Here is an 8,541-nt window from a genome sequence, read left to right as displayed (position 1 = left end):
ACAAGATGCAGAATCACTAAATCTGGGTGGGAAGATCAGTGAGGGAGGGAGCTTCTAGATGGGATAATGGGGGCAGGAAGCCCTATCCTTGGTGTGGGTTGTGCCATCCAGTGGGCTGGGGTCCTGGAACTGAATATAAAGGACAAAGCAAACCGTCTTCTGGCTCTACTTCCCGACTGCAGATGCAGTGAGAACCAGCCTCACAGGTCCTGCCTCAAGTCTTCCCCACCGTGATGGACTGCACCCTGGAACTGTGAGTCCAGATAACACCCCACGCCCCCTTCCTTAAATTGCCTCTGTCAGGTACTTCCCTCTTCACAGCAATGACACAAATTTTACACCATAAAATTCATTGAATTCATCTATCTTAGCATATTGATGGAACCGTGAATATCAGTACAATCTAATTTAGGAGTACAACTGCTTAGTCATGTAGTAAGCCTGTGCTGGACTTTTTAAGCACTGCCAAATGCCACTCCATTTTATATGGGTAATCACAGCATTTCAAGAGCTCCATGCCCTTAGCATGTTTTTAAACAGAGTCTCTCCCTTGTCTTGGAACTGGTTAATCAGGCTAGTTGGCTAGCCAGCAAGCCCCAGGGATCTTCCTGTTTCCAGTATTCAGCATTGTGATTACAAGCCCATACTATCGTACGGATTCTAGGCATCAAATCCAAAACCTCATGCTTGTGTGGCAAGCACTTTTACCAAATGAGCTATCACCATCCTACCCAGCCCTTCATTATCCCAGTGCTTCTAGTTTGGGGAGGGGGTGGTATTTAATTATGCATTGGTTTGCAGCTCCCAGTGGTTGATGACAGTGAACATCTTGTGTTAATTGGCAAAATGCATCAATTTTATAACCATCCAAAGCAGGCTAGAGATGTAATTCAGGTGGTAGAGCACCCATGTAGCACAAAGCCTGCCCATAGAAACAGTTTGATTCTGCATCCATACCTATAATCCTCACACTTAGGAAGTGGAGAAAGCAGGGGTAAGAAATCCAAGGTTATCCTTAACTGAATAGGGAGTTTAAGGTGACACATGAAACCCTGACTTGAAACTAAAATAAAAAACAACCAACCCCAACACTAAGAAATAAAAAGATTTTGATATCCATTATTGTATGTAATCATCCAGATGACCTTTGACCAACTGGCTGCAGTAAGGGAGGTTGCCTGTGCACCCATTCTGCATCTCACTGATGCTGTCAGAACTTTTATCAGCCACATTGCACCATTGACTAAAACAAAACCATCACCCAACTCACTAGCCTGCAATCCTGTTCTCGTTGACCACTGTGAAGCTGGCCTCTCTCATTCTCAACTGGGGCATTGATTTTGTTGAAGCTAAGCGCTAGAGTTAATGTTTAGTTAATGAAATTCCTACTGAATTTCATGCCGTCTGTTTAGACCCAATATTATCAGCTATAAACTAATATGTCATCTCTTCTTGCTCAGATAATCTACTTCTGCATGTCAGAAATATCCAAGAGATGGATTTAAAAAAAAAATTATTTCTGTGTGCGCGCGCATGTGTGTGTGTGTGTGTGTGTGTGTGTGCTCACACACTCGCGTGTGCGTGAGTATGTGTGTAAATACCTTCAGAGACCAGAAGATGGCATCAGATCTCCTAGAGCTGGATTAACAGGCCGTTGGGAGCAGCCTAGGATGGGTTCTGGGAACCTAACTCGGGTCCTCTGGAGTAGCAGCAGGAGCCCTTAACCAATGAGTCATTTCTAGCCCCTAAAGTGTAGATTTTTCACTATTATATTTTTTGTCTTTTCTGAATCTAAGTGAAACTATTTTCCATAAGTTACACAAGCACTCAATTATGATACATGAAAATCTGTTTCTTTTTAAGTGTTTCAAAAATTAAAATAAATGTTGGAGGCCCAGACAACTTTGTAGCCTCATTTTTTTTTTCAACACAGGGCACAGTTTTAACAAATTGAAAATCGTTTCAGGTGATCACTACCATCAACTTGGCCTCAGAGTGGGAGCCACTTTTAATATAATTTTTTATTAATGTAGAGAGCAAGCATGTGGATAAGTGATCAAATGGAAGACATGCCTTTCTATCATCTAAAAATAGCTTGTATTTTGTCTTTGTCAGTTTCAGTCACATATACAATGCATCCTGATCATATCTACTCCCAACTTCTTCATCACATTTTGATCCAATTTCATTCTCAGTGGAAAATTCTTCTTGCAATTGTAGTAATTTATTGTTACTTTATGCATGAATGTCTTTTAAAATTTTTTTTAGATTTATTTGTGTGTATGGGCATTTTGCCTGTATGAGTGTATGTGTACCATTTATATGCAGTACCTGTGAAGGCCAGAAGGTGGCATCAGTCGTGTCCCACCCCCAGCAATGGGGTTACATCATTATATGGGTGCTGGGAACCAAATCCAGATCCTCTGCAAGAACAAGTGCTCTTAACCATTGGGCTCTCCAGCCTCGTGCGCATGAATTTCTTTACCCATAGTGCATTCATAAGCTATCTCTTTCTTGAAGTCCCTGAGGTTTTCGTAAACTTGGAGTCATTCTATTCTTTGACATTCCTCAGCATATGCTTCTTAGTTGGTGCAGACTTCCATTTTATTTCTGCCCTTTTTCTCAGCTAGCTTGGTTTGCTTTTCTGTTGCTGCAATAAACAATATTACCAAAAGCAACATGGTGAGGAAAGGGTTTGTTTGGCTTATGGGTTATAGTTCATCATCCAGGGAACCCAGGACAGGAGCTGGATACAGGACATCGAAGGTAGAAACTGAAGCAGAGGCCATGGGGGACGACTGCTTCTTACCACTTGATCCTGGGCTCACATTCAGCTACCTCTCCTACTGATCCCAAGCCCAGCTCCCTAGAGATGGTGCCATCTCTACATCAACTAGCCCTCCTACAACAATTAGCGATAAAAAATGTCCCCAAAGACATGCCACAGGCCACTCTGATGGAGACAGCTCCTCAACTGAGGCTCTCTATTCCTAAGAGTGTCAAGGGAACAACTGAACCTAGATATGGCACCTGCCATCTTCAGTCCCTAGGGTGCTCTCTGCTACAACTCCAAGTCTAGTGTATTTCAGTCTTCCGGCCCAGCTTGCCTGTGTTTGTTTAGGCAAATGTGCATTCATAAGGGACTGTGTGTATGTCTATGTTTTAAAATATGTAAATCAAATGGGGCTATAAGTCCTGTTTGATTTCTTATTCAAACATTGTTTATGAAAACTACCCATGTGCTACATGTAAATCTAGTTTATATTTCTGCATGCTGATTTCTATTCCATCACACGCCAGAAGTATTTATCTATATACTTCGGAATGCATGCTTGCCTTGCTTGAAATATCACTTTGTGAACATCTCTGTAAATATACTGTATCTGCAGTGCTCTAGGTGTCAGAGATATTTCCCACAAAGAGGAAATGTGCAGTTTCTGCTAGTGACCAGTTCCTCTGGGATATGTCTACAAGAAAGTGATTGCTGAATTATAGGCCCATGGACATGTAATTTCTGTAAAATCTGTTGTGCTGCTTCCCGTCTAGAAGAGCAGTGTTCAGTGTTTTTTCATCTTCTACTCTGCAACACTTACTCCTGGCTGGCTGCATAGACTCTGCCAGGCTCACGTGGTGATATGGCCTCCTCTCAATAGTGCCCTGTGGCATTGCCCTGTGATTGCTGGTCATGGTGAATTTCATCTCTTCATAGGATATGCAAATTGTCTATGCTTGTCTACTCTCCTGTGTGTGTGTGGGGTGTGTGTGTGTGTGTGTGTGTGTGTGTGTGTGTGTGCACGCTCGTATGTGAGCGCACCAGAAGTCAATCCTAGGTATCATTCTTTAGGTGCTGTACACCTTGTTTTTATTGAAACAAGGCCTTGCAGTGGCTAGAACTTGCCGATTCGGCTCGGCTGTCCAACCACCTGTATCTGTCTTCCCTGCACTGGGGTTACAATCCCTCACCGCCAGGGCCAGTGTCTCCACGCGTGCTCTGCAGATCAAACTCCTGGTCCTTGTGCCTACACAGAAAGCATTTCACTGAGCTCTCTCCTCAGCTCTTACCGTCCTTTTAAAATTTTTTCATTTTCCTATCTTATTGCCAATTGCCATTAATTCTCTGTGCATGCTGCTACAGATACTTTAAAGTTTTCATGCCTTGCAGCTATTTTTCAGAGTGTCACCAGCCATTTGTCACTGTCCACTTTGTCTAGGATATCCTTCACTGGACTCAAGTCTTCTGCTTTTGATTATAGTTGAAATTCAACCATTTGTTTTTTGAAAGATTTGAGGTTTTACTTAAAACTTTCTCTGCCATCCAAGGGCAGACAGATATCCCAATAGTATCTCCCATTGGCTTTAGAGTGTTCCTTTTGTATTTTGACATTAATCCATCTTGAGGCTGTTTGTTAATAGATCAAGATAGGACTTCGACTGTGTATTTTTCTCCATATAAGATTTTCTCCAAAGCATATTCCAAATAGCCTCTTGGTTACTGCTCTGTTGCTTTGAAGAAACACTGTGGACAAGGCAACTTATAAAGAGAGGCATTTATTTGGGGGCTTGCTTACAGTTTCAAAGAATTTGCCCATGATCACGGCAGAGAACTTGCAGCAGGCAGGCAGGCAGGCAGGCCTGGCGCTGGAGCAGTAGTTGAGTGCTTACATCCTGATCCCTAGGCAAGAGGCAGAAAAAGTGAGACTGGGGCCTGCTGTGGGCTTTTAAAGCCTCAAAACCCACCCCTAGTGTCACCCCTCCTCTACCAAGGCCATATTTCATGTCACAATCCTTCCTAAACAGCTTACCTACCAACTGGGAACCAGACATTCAAATACATGAGCCTATGAGAGCCATCCTCGTTCAAACCACCACACTGTCCATCTGCCATGCTTATCAATCTGTTTCTCATTGTTTTGTCAACCCTTCCACTGGGGAAACAGATGGATGACAAACCTAATCTCCATTCCACTGAAATCCAACTTGGAGAGTTAATAACTACATTTTTACTTACAGAGCATGGGTGAAGAATTATTTATAGGTATATTGATGACCCAAAGGTAGCCATACAACCACTCCCAATGTCAATGATGAGACTTCCCCACTGCTGCATATATGGAGTCGCCCCTTCCACTAGCCTGCCACAGACTATATACTCCCAAGACCATGAGACCATGTGCAAGTGGAACAGAGTTACATACGACTGGCTGGGAGGTCCAGGAAGGAAAAGCTGGAGTCTCAAGTGAAGGTGTAATGAGCTTCCCCATGTCCTCTCCACCTTTCCCTCCTGTGAGGGGACATTGGTGGTCAACAGGCCCAATCGTGTAGGGTTCCTGCTATTCATGATCACAGCTGCTCTGATGAAGAACAGCTGCTGTGTTGAGTTATGCCAGTGCCCTGCAGCCTGGGCAGCTACTTGCTTTTCATGTGATCTTGCTTTAGAGATTCTCCATTGGTCTATTGTTTGTTCTGCACCTGAACCTCACACTGTCCTTACAGCATCCTTCTCGAATGTCTCATTCATTAGTTGAGTGTTCCCATTCCTGTTTTTCTTTTTCAGAGCTGATTACTCAAAAGCCTTTATTACTTTCATAGAAAACTTAAAATGAGTTTAGCCCAATCCCATAAATTCCTGTCATGATTTTGATTTGAATTGTAATGAAATCTATAAACCAATCTAAGGACAAATGCCACCAGAGTAATACTGTATTTCCCCAATCACTTGTGTACATCTTTTTTTTTCTTTCCTTTAATTAATAATGGAGCTACAGTCCTGTGTTTTATTGGTATAGTGCTAAAAATTTGGCACTTGTTGCCATTATAAATAATTTTTATAGACAATAAAAGTATCGTGTGTGATTACACATACGTAACTTTATGAATGCCATACACTCTATTTGGATTTCTGTGTTCTCTTCAGAGTTGTATTAGAGGTGAGAGGAGTCAAGACATGAGGCATCCACCCTCTAGTCTGTAATCATATTTAACATATGCCACAAACACTTCCACTGTACATTTCATTTGTGACCAGTGGTCCCAACGAAACAAATCTTTACAAAGATGAATACCTGCACATTACATTTGACCTCAGTTTCCTCAAGATGTGAGTCAATGCTGTGTGTAAAAAAAAAGGTAGAGAGCCCCAGCCTGCAAGCCCATGTATTGGGGTCAGAAGACTTGCACGTGTTTCTCCCTCTACCTTTGACTTTGAGCCCCTAATCCACCTGAGCCTCTCCTTCTCTATCTCTAACGCAGAGTCATAAGCCATCACAAAACCCTAAGGAGATATGTCTTGCATAGAGCTTGGCAAGGAGAACCAGTAATGGCTATTTGAATCTGAAGGCAACAGATACCCAAATTAGCTACAATAAAGAGATGAATTGAAGACTCCCAACTTATCTCTAATGATTATAAATCATGACTAGCTTACTCTAGCCAGGGATCTCAAAGACAATTGATAATGCTGTATACAGATAACACTTGCATTCATGATTCATGACTAAAGAGCAAAGTTCTCATCTCTGTCTCTGAACTTTCTAGAACAGTCTAAGGAACTTTATTTTCTGGGACTCTGTTCTGGGTGAAGAAGGAAGCTGATGTGGGTGGTGAGATACTCTTCCTCTGCAAAGAGATAATTTCAGCAGAATCTCAAATAGTAAAATGAAGTTAGCTGTACTGAAATGTAAACCTTATGCATATTAAAAGATACATGACCCTCTTATCCAAGACAATGCATTCCAAGACCCCCCACTGGATGTTTGAAACCCAGACAGCATCAAATCCTATATACACTCTTTTCTCCTATAAACAAATATTAATGATGAAGAATAATGTATAAAGCAGACACAGTAAAAGATTACCAACAACTAATAACAAAATAGAACCATAAAGCAATATACTATAAGTTCTCTAAATTAATAAATTACTTATTTCTAGAATTTTCCTTTCAGTATTTTTCCAATGATGATGGACCATGCATAACTGAAATCTTAGAAAATAAAGAGATTACTGTGGCTGAAGCAAATAGGAATCACTCTCAATGCCAACTTTATCCTACTGTCTATAATGAAGATGCCAGGATGAAGGACCATTATAGAGTGCAGGTTTATAAGTAGTAGGAGAGCATATGGCTTGCTGTGGGAGTCTCTGAGAAGCCTTCCTGGGTCCCACAGCTGAAATGCAGAGGAAAGGCACAAAGATCAAGTCATGAGAGCCATGCTACTAAGAAATGGGCCAAGAAGATTCAAAGCACAGGCCTCAGGGACAGTGTCTAGTACTTCCTCAAAAGCTGCCCTCCCTGACCACCGGGCAGGCATACTCTCCTTGGCCCTGGGATCCTCTGCTTTATGGTCCTCACTGGGCTAAGAGCTATCATCATGTATTATCCTGCTCATTCATGTTTGTGTGTTGTTGATCATCTCTTCGGGGCTGGAAACTGTGTAAGAGCAGGAACCAACTGTGTCTTGTTCCTATACCTTCCTTGTTCCAGCATCATCATTCCAGATCAGTAGTAGAGCAGAGCAGACATTCAGTCCCATGTCATGTTAATTAACAAAGGGAGCCCGGATCTAGCGAAAATCGGGTAACAACTTGTGTTAGTCACTTTCCTCTTTGCTGTGACAAAATGCCCAGTGAACTTGACTGAAAAAAAAGAAGTGTTTCTTTAGGCGGGTTCAAGGGTGCAGTCTATCACAGAGAGGAAGGCAGCCAACCACAGAGCATCTACAGTCAGAAGCAAAGAGAAACAGACGCTGGCACTCAGCTTGGTTTCTCCTTTTGAATCAGCTCCAGCTCACTGAACTGGGCCTCAGTGAAGCCCCTCTGGAACTTTCCTTACAGATCTGCCCAGAGGTTTGTATTGTAGGTGATTCTAAAATCTACTAGACTGACAGCTAAGAGTTAAGTACCACACAGCAGTTTCTTGTTTCATCTCATCAAATAGTGACCTCTGTAATGGAATTAAAGTCACAGTTGGAGCCTGCTATCAAATGCTTTGGTGGGAGAAACAACCTCTAGGTTAAGGTCTATCTCACCCCATCTTCCTGGAACTTTATTCATCTGGCGTCCCTGCCCTGATTTAACACCCGGTGAATCCACAGGTTTCTGATCTATGTTTAGATAACTACCCCGAAGTATGGAGAGATGTAAGGCCCGTGGTGGTGACCTTGGATGAATGAGTCATACTGCAGGTTAAGAAGCTCTGTAAAAGTCTGTTTATTGCATGTGCGGGGAGGGCTGTGGGAGAGGGATTTATGTGAAGAAATATGCAAGTGTTTTGTTCTCATGACTGCTACCTCTCAGTTATTGTCATATAATAATTATTATTGACAGGCTCTTCAAGTTATCAAGTAGCCCAAGGTGACCTTGAACTCTATATCCTCCTGCTTCACCCTCTGGGGTGCTAGGATGGCAGACTTGTGCCATTAAATCAGGTTCTAGGTTTGGTTTGGTTTGTTCAGGGAGAATTAAGAAGCCAGGGAGTAGAAAGGTGGCAGACAACTAATAAAAAATTTTTGAAAAGAACTTTTAAGACAAACAACAACAACA

Source organism: Arvicanthis niloticus, chromosome 4, assembly GCF_011762505.2.
Source record: "Arvicanthis niloticus isolate mArvNil1 chromosome 4, mArvNil1.pat.X, whole genome shotgun sequence".
In the NCBI taxonomy this organism is placed as follows: Eukaryota; Metazoa; Chordata; class Mammalia; order Rodentia; family Muridae; genus Arvicanthis; species Arvicanthis niloticus.
Note: the sequence above shows the minus strand (reverse complement) of the source record.